This window comes from Trachurus trachurus (genome assembly GCF_905171665.1).
Source record: "Trachurus trachurus genome assembly, chromosome: 1".
In the NCBI taxonomy this organism is placed as follows: Eukaryota; Metazoa; Chordata; class Actinopteri; order Carangiformes; family Carangidae; genus Trachurus; species Trachurus trachurus.
Window position 1 is genome coordinate 24,062,988 of NC_139891.1, and position 15,582 is coordinate 24,078,569.

Here is a 15,582-nt window from a genome sequence, read left to right on the forward strand (position 1 = left end):
ATGAACACACACAGCCGCAGAGTCCCTCACTGGTTTCTTTCTCCTTCGCTCGTTCACTCTCCCCGTCTCTCTCTCTCCCTCTCCCACATAGGTTATCTCACACAGTCTTGTCTTGCTCTCTGAGTTCTCTCTCTTTCCCACTTTTCTCCTTCCCCTGTTTTCTCACTCCTTTCTGCATGCTAAGGGAAGTGTCTCTACACATCACAGGGGCTCAGAGAAAGCTCTGCTGCAATAATTGGATTATTGAGCAATCGGCAAACAAACATAAGACACAAAGCACAGGATCAATATGGAACGCCTGCATCATTTGAGGTGGTCAAAAGCAATCCAAGTACTAACAGTGAATTAAGCCGTCAAACAACTTGCTGTTCAGGATTACCGAGTTTAAGAAGAAATTGTGGTGAGATGTCAATAATTGCTTATTAGACATCAAAGGAATCTTTCCTCCACACAGACTCTCTCTGTCGCGCTCAGTCTGGTGAATTTGGATGAATGTATGTTGCCAGGCTTAAACTGAGCCCTGCAGTGAACAACACAGTCTGTCTGCGGCCGGTGAAATAGCTTTGGGTTTCTATTGTGTATTAATGTCCAGATGGACAGTTGTGGAGTAATCTGCTACGCTTCCTGTTTACAGCCAGGTAGTGCTATAAACCGGCTAAATATAACAGTGGCCTCATTTAAAGGCAGCATAAAATGAGTGTGTGTGAATGGAAAAGTTTCACAATTTAATGCAGCCAGATGATTAAAAGATGTCCTGTTGGGTTATTTTTTGGTAGACTTATACCTAAGGATCATTAATACGATGAATATTTTCCTTGTCTTTGATGTAGGTCTGTATTCAGTTGAATTCAGCTCAGACTCATTGACAAATAGCAAACTGTGCTGACAGTGTGACCTTTGAGGAAACCAGGAGCCAGATTGGAGGAAGCTATTGTAGCTTATTAGCTGAGCTGAAGCATCCACGTTTATTTAATCCTCCACTATTGGAATATAAACTGCTCCACAAAAGAAGAATAGTTTGTGGACCACAGTTGAATGAATCAGCTTTTGAATGAACTCTGTGGATTTATTGTCCTGTTAGCACCAAAAGAGACTCTGTTATCTCCGAGTGCTTTTGTTCTCTTTAAATAACCTTTTTTATTGAGTAAAATGATGTAGAATACCGAGAACTGAATGCCAGATACAGCAAATTGCCCAATAAACGGCAAACAGAAAGAATCTCAGAAAGCTCTAGGGACTGACGAGCACTGGCTTCTTCCTAGCCGGCTAGTATATTGGCAGCTAGCTACATATTATCAGGAAGACTTTTGCTATGTCACTAGTTTATGAAGGGACTGGATAATAACTGGAAATGATGTGCAAATAGTAATACCGGAGCCAACTGAAAATAAATCAATAATTTTGACTCCTTTTTTTATTAACTTAATTGCCTCAACTCTCAATATTGTTATATACTGGTTGATCATTTGCTAATGTACCAGGAAGAGGAAGGTAATAATGGGAGGTTAAAGATTAATACTGCACACAAGTGAGCATATGTATTTATTCAGAGTTTGTACGTAACTGTCTCTATTTCAGTGACACCTGCAAGCGTCACCAAAAAACCCAAACCATTTTCCCTCTGAGACTTTCTGAAACAACAGCAAACCATGCGGTAAACAGCTTAGACTGTGCATATCCACACACTGTATACAGTTCCACTATAAAATCAAAAATGACTTGTGAATTCACAATGTGCGCGCGGTTATACCGAGAGCTTTTTTCTAGGTCAAGTGAATAAACATAGCCAGTCTTGCATACTTCCTTAAGCAGCAGACAACAGGGGGAAAGAAAGAAAAGGTTTTCTCCAAAGTTTGCCAAGGGAACCTGTTTCAATAACCCTGAACTTCTGGTGTGGAACGTAAAAGTTGAGCTCCTGCCCGCCTGTCAGGTTGCAGCGAAGACGGTGTCGATAAAAATGTTACATCGGAACTGACATGCTGGCAGTCTTTCGAACAAAAGCCCTGCACTGTCATTCTGCTTTACTGTCTCTCTGAGCACACAGTCACTGAGACCCTCTCACTGGTTTCTTTCTTCTGCTTCCTCACTCTCTCTCTCTCTCTTGCTTTCTCTCCATCCCCCTCACTCTTTCTCCCTCCCTCCCTCCCTCCCTCTAAAACCCTTATAACATCCTCCGGATTTAAGAGCTTAAATGTCAGTCTCATGATATCAGTGCAATTCAGATTAAGCGCCTTAAATACGATGTAAATGCATAAATGTAGGCCAATGAGTGGGCACCATTCAATCCAATTAGCCGTAATGAAGGCAGTCTCAAGGAATCTCAAAAGCAATAATTTCTAATCGTTTTCTGTGGCTTATTGACTATTACATGCCACAGACAGCCAGCCAAATATACTCTATACCTTCTTGGAGAACTGTAGAGATGTAAGACTTTTTTTGTTTATAGTAAGTGACTAGGATAACTTCAACAAGTCTGTGAGAGCTGAAGCCATCCAGATCAAGTCAATAAAGTAGTTTGAATTTGTTATGCAAGGTCCAAGTATATGTGCGCATCTTCTCACACATCTTGAGCATTATGAGAAATTTAGACTGAAAATAGCACAAGTGTTGCTGTAGTGGGTGAGTTTTTGCTCGAGGTCCCAGCTCATCAGTTTTTCAAAACCCTGGACTGCAAATGTTTTTTAAAAAGTTATCACAGCAACATCTCACCTATAGCAAGCTAAACACTGCAATTAGCGTGTTGTTCCGGATATTATATGGCATTTCTGTATCATGTTCACAGGCTACTTCCTCATTCCCACTATGTCAAAGCAGTGATCATCACAATAACATAATTTAATAAAGCTATCAATTTCAAATTTTTATTTGATTTTGGATGGGATGTAACAATTGCAAAATATGTAATCAAAGTGTACGAGTGTATTTGTGAAGAAGGTGTGTGTGTGTGTGTGTGTGTGTGTGTGTGTGTGTGTGTGTGTGTGTGTGTGTGTGTGTGTGTGTGTGTGTGTGTGTGTGTGTGTGTGTGTGTGTGTGTGTGTGTGTGTGTGTGTGTGTGTGTGTGTGTGTGTGCGCGCGCGCACGCACCATAATACTGTATTTCCTTTTAAGCATTTAATTTGGAGGACTTGTTGACTTTCCACCTTGATGGTGTCACAACAGGCACACTGTAATATTAGTTACTGTCATGGGAAAACACATGGGAAGATTGAGCATGTTTGTGGTTCCTATGTTTGTTCAACAATAATGCATGTCATGGTTCAGGCGTGATCTCTCTCTCTCTCTCTGTTTGTCCTCCCATCTGTCCCACAAAGAGGCATTTGCCCATCTTTGTTTAAACTTGATACTGGAAATTAAAACGGAGATGGAGTGCACAGGAGAGGGAGGGAATGAGATGGTAAAGCTAAACAATGCAAAAATAAACAGGAAGTGAACCCTGATTCTTTTATTATTACAGTTACTTATTAATCGAGCTGCAGATAAAACACTTCCTGCCGTCTATTCTTTATGTCAATCCCCCCTTAGCTTCTGCTACAGCTGCCAATGTTCCTGGGTTCTACTGTGCATAAAAACAAACATGCACTGACCGACACCCTGTCAGTCAAAATAACATTATATAGTTAAAATCAAAATAGATAACATATTAGATAACTTAAATAGTATTATTAAAACAATATCTAATGTGTCTACTCTTAATACATACTTACATGAGGACTAACCACCTCCCAACCTTAGTTATTTTTTACAATAATCAAGTTGGTCTGATGTAAAGCATCTATGTATTAATATCATCTGAAGCAAATAAGTTAGATCATGGTTTAGAAATCAACAATGCAACAAGTAAATTTGACAATAACAGGGTTTTTAAGTCACGTGACGTCATATTGCTCTGGGACTGTGGGCCGCACTGACCCTCTCTCAGGAGGCTGGTGCCTGGATTTGCCCAACACGTATTGTGGAAGTGTGACTTCAACTTCCCTGATTTAAACCATTTTCCACCTGTAAAACGGTCACCCACTACAAGAGCTCAATTTTCAGCCTTTCTCCCAGAATCTTTTGTCGGTAAATGGTCAGTGCACTACAGAGATGGCAAATTTCACTGAGGAGACCTGACAGTGCAGGTATTAAATGCAGGGTAATTGACCTCATGTAAACTCATCATAAACAATACCAAGAATATATTTCTAAAACTGTTAACATATGTTGTGTTTTTTATTTTCAAAGTCAGGAAAATGATAAAATGTTGTTGAATGAGGAGAGACTGTTGCAGTTTTCCCTGTAGACTCAAAGCCATGTTCAAATGAATGCCTTGTAGTTCATAAAACGAATTGTTGTGACGGCAAACTACTGCACTTCCTCCTTGATTACACAGGTGTTAAAACCAGCACGTGTTTGCACTGTTATGTTCACGTGGCGCAACAATCAAAGAGGCATTTCCCCAAATCACACACCTTATTATCCTCCTAAATGTCATGATTCATTTGATCCTATGATGATTTGATTGATTTTATCTCTTATGCTTACACTACTGTACACTAGTGGTTATCTACAGTATATAGCAGCGTTTCCAGTTGGTGTGTGCGCATGCCGCTCCGTCTGCCAATGGAAGCCTCAATTTTTGGAGAATCAAATATTAGTAGGCTGCATTGATTTTGGAACGAACCTCTACGTTCTTGTGTGAGCTCGGTCTTCCTGCCAAGTTTGTCTGGTCTGTCTACTCACTCTTCCTTTCCAGGCGGTGGAGTCACTTCTCTGAGCTCTTTGTTCAATGTGCAAAGCTGCAACCGCTCCATGGACCTGCTTTCTTTTCTTTTCTTTGCTTTTCTTTTCTTGGGTGGTCAGACTCGCTGATAAAAGTTAGATTATAATATCTAGCTTTTTAACGATTGCACTTAGAATTTTTTTTGTTTGTTATTTGCCATGCTTCTGTCACTTAAAAATGTGAAAGTAAAACGAAATCTTGGCCTCAGCTGAGCAAGAAAAACAGACCGTGGCGACATGTTCAAAATCCAAGACTGATGCAGTTAGTGGCAATGTCTCCTATAAGTCACTGGCTTCCTGCCAATAGGAGAAGATGACAGGAAAGACAAGAGACTGTTTGCCTTACATTCCTCACTCCCTTCAGGCATTTACTGTAAAGGGTATTTCCCCCTTGCTGTTTGAAATAAAGGGCATACTGTACATGGCTTGTTCCCTCTTTTTTTTTTTTATTTGCTCTACATTTGCACCCTGACAACAAACCAACAGTTCATTCAGACTTCATGAATTGACCCATAACTCATTAAAGCAACTGTAATTATTTGTACTTGCAGAGAAACGTCCATGTTCCCTCTTTTCAAACATTTTGATTATTATAGAGCACCATTCGTTTGCTGGATAAACCCATTTTTCTATAATTAAAAAGAAGAGGATAAGTTCAATGAGGTGTGGGTTGATGTGTGGGGATTAATTATGTCCATGTGGTACTTTTATTGAGACTTTCCACTCTAAAATCTTTCATCTACAATGAACAATATAGAATAAATTGAAAGGGGGCTTAGACATGCCCTTTCCCTCTGCCCTTTTGTTCCTCTCTCTGCTTATCTCTGATCATCATGCCTCCCTCTCCGTCCATCCTCCCTATGCAGCTCTTTATCTGTTTCTGCCTCTCTTGTCTCCTCTTCCCTCCACTTTCTTTTTTACTGTAAATCTCTGATTCTCAAAAGGACACTGACATAAAGCAAATGAGACAGCTGCAGTTATTTTGGTGCTTCAGTTTTATGCGCCATCGGTAATAAATGAGAAATGAGGGCTTATTAAACATTTTTAGTGAGTTTAATTTCTATTTGAGTCAGTACTAGTGCCTATAAATTCTCTACACCCAAAGAGGAAGTCATGGGATTGCAGTACCTCCAATGAACGTGTATAAATACATAGATCTTTGACAAATAAAAGACTATCATTGCCTGTAACAGGAAATGTGAACGCAACTGGAGCATTTTGATGACTAAGGATTTCAGGATTGGTGGCATATAAACTGTCAGGAGTTTGCAAGGTGATGTTATACTGCAATTTAAAACTTTCTGCCAGCTTTACACCTCCCCTTTCTCAGTCACACAGATTGTCTTGTCACTTTATTGAAGTGTAAAAACATTAGCATATTAATTTTGCATAGGGCTGCTGCGCAATTAATCGAAAATCACAATGTAGAGTTTCCTTTTTTCAACCAAAAAAAGGTCAAATGTGTCACTATATTATCATGCAATGTAAGCACCATAAGAATTGTGGTGTTGTAGAGATACCTCATAATATTCTCTGGAGGTAAAGGAACATGTTTGTTAATTACAAGACCTAACAATGATTTAGATCTTTTTTTTTAATGATGATTTCAAACAACAATATTTGAATGTTTTTCATTGTTTTTCTTGGCTTGTTGGTTGATGAAACAGAAATAGGGACATTTGGTATTCACTGATCATGCATGTTAATTTACACATTTTTATAAAAGAGATACATACAAGAGTAAAATGTCTTAATTGTCTGTTTGTGTTCCTCCTGTAGTAGGTGTGGTCCACACACACGTGTGAACATGTTGTAACGCTTCCCTTGGCACACACTTTTGTGCGCACGTTTAACCTGATTGTAATACACTACAGGGTTAAGGGATGCTGGAGGCAAAGTGAGCTCTGCTCTGTGTGGACAGATCAGATCAATATCCCGATCCATCGATAGACAGCGAGTAGAAACTACCCCAGCAGCGGCTGCAGATTAGCCGAATATATTCTCTTCTAATCAAGAGTTACCGCGACCTTTCATCAATGCCATCTTCCCTTTGACCAATGAGGTGTGAAGAGAGAGGAGTTGACAGGTTTGAATGTCCTTCAGTGTCTGTCCTGTATCATTACCCATCTCTCAAAATAGATCGAAGCTAGCTAAAAAAAGAAATCTGTTGTCATGCATTGACTGTGCTTGGTGGGGCACTGAGCCCTCGGTCCATCAGAGATCAGGAAGTTGTCAGATTTATTCTTAATTTTGTGTGGACACTCCTACTTGAGGGCCCAAACACAATTTGTCTTCCATGTTTCCTCCTGATATAATTATTGTACTATCGTTCTTAAACGCACAGAATCCAAGATTTCTTGTTGTTTCTTGGCACAAACACATAATACAGCATCCTCAACTTAACCACAACAATTCATATTTGTGTCATCTTACGTTCATTGTATTGTTTTTAAATTTAAAGTGCAGGGTGTTTAATCGTCTCTGTCATTAAAAATAAACAGGTTACACAGACTCTATTAAAAACACAGGGCCCAAAGTGCAACCTCATCATAGCAAAGGTGATTGCATGAACATGGTCCTAAAATAATCTATGACCACCACAGCTTTCTAAGCTTTGGCCTGGGTTGTGTCTGATGTAACATGGTCAGGTGACCGATGAGACAAGTGCATGAAGTCAACCTTCATGGACGACATCCAGGATGAAAAACCAGCCATCACAAACTGGTGCAAAACTGCACAGAACACAACTATGCCAAAAAGGATGAAGAGAGGCCTTATGGTTATTGGCAGTTGAGATGTAGACCAAAATAACTCATGTGAATCCGATGGGGTCCAGCATGTTTGGTGTGGACCTGGCCTGGACTACTGCAGCGACAACTCCACTACACAGCAAAATATGTAAGTGAACAGATGACTCCCGGTCTGAGGAAGCTTGGCAGGGGAGGAATTTCCCAACATGACAATGCTTCCAAACACACTGACAAAACTATACACATAGTTTAAAAAAAAAAAAAAAAGTTGGCAAGGCTGGTGTCATCCCAGGGGATCAAATCTGTCATCGCAAAAATAAAGGCGGACATAAAAAAAATTAAAAGAATGGACTGATAACCCGACTTTTGTTGTTGGTAGACTCAAATCATAATTTCATTAATCAAACATTTTGAAAAGGGCTTTGCTATTTTTATATTGACTTTATAATGATGTTGACCAGCCACACAAAATATACATCCTACAAACGCTTAATCAATATTGTGGTTATCATTAATTAATATTATTATTATTATCGGTTGATGCATTGATGAGCAAATTATGAGTTACCATGTGGTGAAACAAACTGTACATATTCTCCAAGTATACTGCAAAACAAAGCCAGAAATGAGAGCTACACTGAAATATCAACATGTCCACAAAACAGCTGTGGTTGTTTACAAGCGCGCACATATGTGTGTCTGCTTGCCTGTTTGTGTGTATGTGTGTGTGCACCCCAAAGGGAGCCACAAGGGGACCGAAACCAAAAGGAGCCCACTGAGGGGGAATAACTAAATCACGCAGCCCACAGATGTTTGTTAAATACCACAACGAGACAGAAAAGATGGGACCAAAACTGTCAGATTGTTGTGTGGCTGCGGTATTTGTGGAAATCCTGTCTGACCATTGGTGAGCATGCATTAGACAAATGTGCATCTAAATCTTTGAATCCATGTCAGCTTGCATGTAGCGCTATCAAATAGGGTTGGGCGGTATGACGGTATTATACCGTGTGACGGTATAAAATGTCTACCGGTAGAGATTTTGCAATACCGTTTATACCGGAGAAAGAGCAGATGTCTGCGGCATCTCTCTGAGTCACTGTAGTTAGACCGCCTAGACACACGGGGGAGCCGGCACTGCAGCAGACTGCTTGGCGTGGTTGCATCAGCACGACGAAGAAGAAACAGCTTTACCGTTACCGGAGGCTTACCAGAGTGATAACAATCATGGCGGAGGCAGAGAGTGAAAGCAGAAGTGGGAGCATAATATAATACATCCATGAGTGGGAGTCACGAGGAAACGGAGGCAGCCCGACCCGCCCAACAAGACGAAAAAGTGAAAAGTGAAAGTAATTCACTCCAGCCGTAATTTTTTTCGATCGATCAGCTGTGTTTACCGTTTCATGTGTCATAGTTCTGATGTTTAGACAGATGAATTAGACCTCTAACACATCCTAAAGTTTGACTTGTCAGAGTTTTTCAGAAGAGGAGTAAGTCAGGTTATAAGCAATGCTAATTTCTGTTAGCCCGTCTATAGTGTTTTACATTATACGTTAGCATTAAGCTAGCGGGCTTTTTATGCTTAGTTGTGACACTGGCTGTGTGTGTTTTAAACGTTATTTCAAACTATGTGGGTTTGATTGAACATCTTTGATGCTTAAATATATATTGCCGCTTAACATATTGCTTTACTCCTCTTTCTATGTGCCATTTTTACTGTAGGACAGGCTAGCCTAGGACACTGTTTATTATGGTCACTTCCCGTCCCTCCCACCCACCGTTTTTCCGTCAGTTGTTGACATTTGAGCCCGTACTACCATAGACTGTAAAGGTTACTTACTACCTTAGGAACTCTAAGTAACTTTTTTGATTTTCCCGGTTTGACCTGTTTGAACAGCCGTAGACAGCACAGACCGTAGGCATTTTTGTAAAATGCAAATTTGTGATGTTGTGATTTCTTTTTATATAATTGCACTAACTGGAGCAAGACTGCTCTGGCATTTTTCCTGTTTGTTTTTTTTAATTTTTTAATAGAAATCCAAGTTAAAAAATAAAAGAGGAAAATGATCAAATGCGACAGTATGGTTATTTTAAGCACTTGAATTTACAGGGGGAAAAAAACATACCGTGATATATACCGTTACCGTGATATGAAATTACTCATACCGTGATATAAGATTTTGCTCATACCGCCCAACCCTACTATCAAATGTAAACTAGACAACAGGAGGACTTTAAGCCTTACACAAACTCCATAATGAAACAGTTGGCGTAATAGCACTCATGAATGTTGTGGAGAAAAGTTTACTATGAAGTAGCCCAATAATAGATACGGGATTTAGCAGAGATAAATTGATTTAACTTAAGTTTTTGGCAAACGGTTCTTCCCTTCAGAAATCACATGTGAAGAGAAAGTCTCAAGTTTTGAGAAACTAATATCAGCTGTTCATCTGCACAAATGCTGATGTCTGCTAATGACTGTCTAATGAATAGTTTTTTTTAAAGTCTATTAGCAGCAGGAATGTGCGTCATAATGAGGGTGTATATACAGCAGCTTGTACAGTTGCTGAGCCTACAGGCTACAGCTCCACCGAGACCTCTGCCTCTCCCATTGCGTCGACACATGTGACGTGCCCTCATTTTCAACACCATTAACGCCGGAGGGGTGGAGTTGAAACGTGACTCGGTAGACTGAGCATTTGACTCAGCACTTTGTCTTGCCTTTTATCCAGGGAATGTGGAAATGTGGTGTGTGCGGCGTCGCATAACCGGACGTGCAGGTGAAGAGAGGTAGATACAGTACATTGGAGTTGCCCATCCCCACCCTCCTGTTACCGATGAAGCGGAGCAGAAACATCTCTGTGTCATCTTCTTTTCGTGATGAGACATCAGGGGTAACAGACAAATTAGAATATAACGTCTGTACTGCTGTTAGCCCGAAGGAAACCTCTGGTTACTTCTGCCGAACAACAGCTGCTGTGGCCACAAGTCGAAATACAAGACTTTGAGACAGAGTGGAAAATCCCTATATTTGCTGGGACGACCACATTAATGAACGACCATGAGGGGACCTGATGAACAACTTGAACCAAGCCCAAAGAAAAACAAACGTGTCTCCTGGTGAGATAACGGAAAAGTCCTGTTCAAATAAACATGTTTACAGCCTGGTACAAAAAAAGGGATTTTTTTTTTTATCATTCACCTGTTTACACCTTGTTTATTAATTTTACAGTACTTTAATTATCTTTCTCCTCCTATCTACATTCTTCTCCCTCTCCCTCCCACCCTCTCTTACTTTTTTCCCTGTCTTTAGTAAACACACATACATGCTGTACTTGTACACATACACACAGTCGCACATCGAGTGCCACACTTTTTAACAGCTTTCTCCCTCTCTCTCGCTCTCTCTCTGTGCAGTATGGTAATTTTCTACTGTTCCCTTTCTGGCACCTCTCCAGTGTAATCACTAAGGGGAAATCACCCCTTGAAACACTTGTGAGTGTTTGGCCCTTAATTCATATTGCATGAAATGAGCATGCAGCTTTGTTCACAGAGGGAAAAAAAAAATGTCATGCTGTCAGTAGAGCTTGTCTAATACAACCCACAGATGGGAGCTCTAATAACTACTGCCAGGGCCAAGAGAATAAAACGACAATAAAGTAGGACCTGTACCTGATCTGACAGATATTCTCAGATTGAGACACTTAGTGAAGTAGTGACATGATATATTTCATATGTGGCGCACTAACAGCACACCACCATCCTGCTGAGACCGTGGTCCCTACAGAATTACCCCTTTTAGTCTCCATTTTATTCTGTGTTTGCTTGTAAACAATGATTCACTCCCTGTTTGTACTGAGAAATTACCATCTATTATTGACCACTACTAAGTGTGTTTGTGCATAATTAGTTGATGCTGCGCAGAAATGGAACATGCAGTTATATTGGTTGTACACATGGACCTCGCTCATTCATTTTGGTGTGTCAGCTCATAATGTAGGTGCACCCCTCCACTTTCAACACCGGAACAATACATTTCAAGTGCTACCTTTTTTTGGGGGTTATTTAATCATATCAGAGCCATGGAAATTATGCAAGCCATTCACAAGGTATAAAATGGATCTTTTTTGTGTGTTGCAGGTTCTGGTTTGGAGTCAGAGGAGTGACGTCGAATCAGGATTGGAGTACAACTTCAAGGTACTTGTACTTTACTTGGTTATTTCCACTTCATGTGACTTTATACTTCCTCTCCTTCATTTCAGAGGGAAATATTAGACTTTCTGCTCCATGACATTTATTCGACAGCTTCAGTTACCATTAATACAATGGATAGTATAACCCCTTTTTTTTTGACATGACACAATTTTCCTTCTAAATATCTCACATTATTTTATTTCAATAAAAGTTAAATCTAATGATGTCATATATAGTAATAGAAATCAGAGGAACTAAACCAGTACTTTTAGTTGTATAATTCAATTACATTTTCCTTACTACTTACTATATGTACTTGAAGCAGGATTTTTTCCGTGGCACTTTTACTTGTAATGGAGTATTTTTACATTGCTCTGTTGTTGGTACTTCAAAATAAAAGATCTACTCCTCCATTGTAGACAGAGGACACAGGAGGTGGGACAGTTACCTCTGCCAGTTGTGTGAGGACTGGTTTTGGCCTTTCAGCTTTCAGGTGTGATTTGCACCGCAGAATTTTTTTCCAAACCCAAGAGCAATTAGCAGTTTGCTTCATTTTCAATTGCCAGTGTGTTTTTAAAGTTGTGATGTCACTCAGCTTGAAGCTGGGAGAAGCACATGTGCCCTTTTTTTCTTTTTTTTTTTGTTACTCCAACAGCGTTTAGTGAAGAATAATGTCAGAAATAATCAGATGTGGTGTAGGGTGGGGTGAAACAATAACACTGCATACACATGCACACACTAGAGATATACTACCTGTTAAATGTCAGGCACAGCAGCACAACCAGTGTAAATTTTACAGTAGAACTTGACAGATTTCGGTTGCTCTCTTGAGTTTTGCAGTTTTAACCCTGAATATGTAGTTAGCATTAGCTTCACTGTATGCAAATGGGACATTATTCTTATATCTGCTCTCTCTGGTCTGTCTGTGAGCTGCTCTCAGGCTGAAACACACACATATCGACACGTCCTGCAGACACCAGCGAGCAAGTTTCTTTGGCCACCTGACGAATTTCTTTCAGTTTTGTTTTCATCTCGATCAGCTCTGGAGAAAAATACCTGCTTCTATAGTTTCTTAACGCTCCACCTTCAACTCCACCAGCCTGTTGCTGAGTTTGGCTGTCTGCTGTTTGATGCTGAACAGATCAAGTATAGAGGGTTCAGTTTTAAATGAGTGTAGAGACTGACCTACATGTTCTGCTGTGTAAAATCACATACAATAGATCAATACAAAAAAATACAATTACTGTAGAAATTGTACTCTATGTGGACATTGGATATCCCTGGTAAAATGTGGAACACGTCAACAGATGCTTTGAAGTCATAAGCCCCATGTCATACAAACGTATGGGATCTCCAAATGTGTCACGGCCGATAACAAACTCATTGTATTTTCCTGCATCGCCACTGACCAAGGCTAACCGATACACTGCAGGTCATATGCATAACAGTGTTTCCCGGGGTCATTGCTTTGGTGGGGTTGGGGGTGATGTCACCGGGGTAGTGGACGTCTGTCCATCTTTGGTTTTTAGAGAGGATTTATAAGACTTGTTGGAAAGCTTTTACTGCACTTAACATAACGAGTTGTCAACCTGTGTCTTCTCTGCTAAGTGTGTGCTCTGTGTGTGGGGGAGGGGCTAAAGCACACACATACATAGACACACACACAGTGAAACGAAATCGTAAATGACAGCACAACACAGAAGAGGCTCTCACACTGAGCTGAAATGAAACATGCACATAAATTAGGAAAATAACGTGATTTTATTTTCTTTGGTTTTCTTGAGGGGGCGGGAGGTCCCGTGCCCGCCCCCAGGGCAATGGTAGGGGGAACACTGCTTAAGTAGGTCATCACTTTCCTCAATATCAGTGTCTTTATTCTTCTACAGTTATGTTACTATGGCATTATCAGACTCATGCACATCCCAATTAGTTGCTGCCTATCAACCCATCCACTTAATCTGTCAAACAGGCAATTCCAAAGGCGGTATCAGCATTGCACCTGAATAAGATGCTTCCTCCTGGTGAGCCAGAAATACCACAAGGCGAATGTGTCACTGGCACTGGAGCGAGTGGGTGTAATCATAGTGGAATGAAGGAAGATCTTAAGGCATGTCAGTCAGCTACATTCACAACAGGCTGGATAACATCCTCCTCCACCATCAACCCAAAAGAAACTAGATACTGGAGCATGCCTCTCCTCCCTGGTTGCAAACACAGAAGTTCTAAAACCAAGTTTACCAAAAAAAAATTTTTTTTAGGCAAAACAGGCCACACATATGACGTACAATGATGGCAAATTATGGTCCGTTTTACCAACGCCGGTGAATGGCTTATTATGACGGACATTGCTTCGGGTCAGTGGTTGAAATTGTGGTCAAAAATTCATCATCATGTTCACGGAGTTCTTGGTACAAGTCCCCAAATCAATATCCCACTGAGAAAATGAGAAAATCGGGTTGTGGAAGAAGACTGTTTTCTCTGGCTGCTGGCATCCGCAGCAGAGAGCTCTGCAACAACACCAACCAGATGTTAAGTTTCCAAAATCAGAGGTACATCAGGACTGATCTAAGATAGCTGAGATGCTGTATAACGACAGCCGTGCCCTTGAGGATGTGAACCAACCTCTTCACCACCGTTGGCACGCAAACAACAAGGTGAACCACATGTATGTTAATATATTTATTAAAATGGGAGTCCGGGTTTGGACAAACAAACGTTCCCATCACGGCTGGTCTTGGGAAAGCCTCATATAAGCTTCAACTGACTGAGCATTAGAAATGAAGGGAAGAATATTATTTTAAGGTAGACTTATAAAACATATAACCTGTCTGTTATAGAAACATGTACATAATTTAAAAAAAATACCAATTGTTTTTAATTAAACATACATTACTGCCCTTTATGATGACGTTACCATAGAAATGTTATTAGAAAGTAATGATGATTAAAGGGCTGGGGCAATAATGACATCAGTGCAAAGGAATGTACCAGTTAAACCTGAATCATGAAATACGTAACATATTCTCACTGTTGCTCCTTAGTCATCTTGATACCAAAACAATGCAAATGTGCATCTGCGAACACGCCTGTGTGTGATTAGGCAAACAACAAATCGATCATGTTATGAATGTGCCTCCTTCATCGATTTGCTCAAACTCCAGTATTACATAATAATGGTCCATCAGCTGAGAGAGGTTTGCAAATAAAAAATAATAAATCCCCTGTTTAACATTCAAATCTCACACTAAAATACCCACCTCAGTGTTGCATGACTCCAACCAAGCAGCAACCTCCTAAGGCTAAAAAATTAAACCACAGAAATACCAAAAAGGGCACTTCTTCCAGTGAGCATCTGGCTCCAAAAGTGAATCAATCCCCTCGGACTCCCATGTTAAAATGTCCAATGTAGAAATAAAGAGAAATAAAGATCTTAAGTTAATAGCCTGAAAAGCAGCAGCTCACCTTGAGCTTCAAAACCACTTTTAAGAAATCTGAGTCATTACTTTTTTATTAGTTTCTAGAGTTATGAACAACAATATGTCTTGTGAAGTCACAGTGACCTTGACCTTTGACCATGGCCACCAAATCCTAATCATTTCATCCGTCGGGATTTCAAACAAATGTTTGTACCAAATTCGAAGAAATTACCTCGAGGCGTTCCCGAGGTATCATGTAGGGACGGTCGTACAGCCAGAAAACATGATGCCACCAGTCTCGGCTGTCGCTGGCACAGAGGCATAAAAAAGCCCCAGACTGTCTCCCCTTCAGAGCAGAGTGAAACAGGCAGCTGTAGCTAAGTCAGAGGAAGGCAGGCCAAACAAAAAGCAGACATTGAACAGGAGAGTGTTTGCTTATCCCAGGTATGGTGCAGTAAACTCTA

The 15,582-nt window shown here is 40.4% G+C and overlaps 1 protein-coding gene across 2 annotated transcripts in view; it reads right to left on the minus strand.

The window, feature by feature from the left end:
• nr3c2 (nuclear receptor subfamily 3, group C, member 2) overlaps positions 1-15,582 on the minus strand; it is an 80,189-nt gene that overhangs the window by 49,967 nt on the left and 14,640 nt on the right. The window lies entirely within an intron of this gene.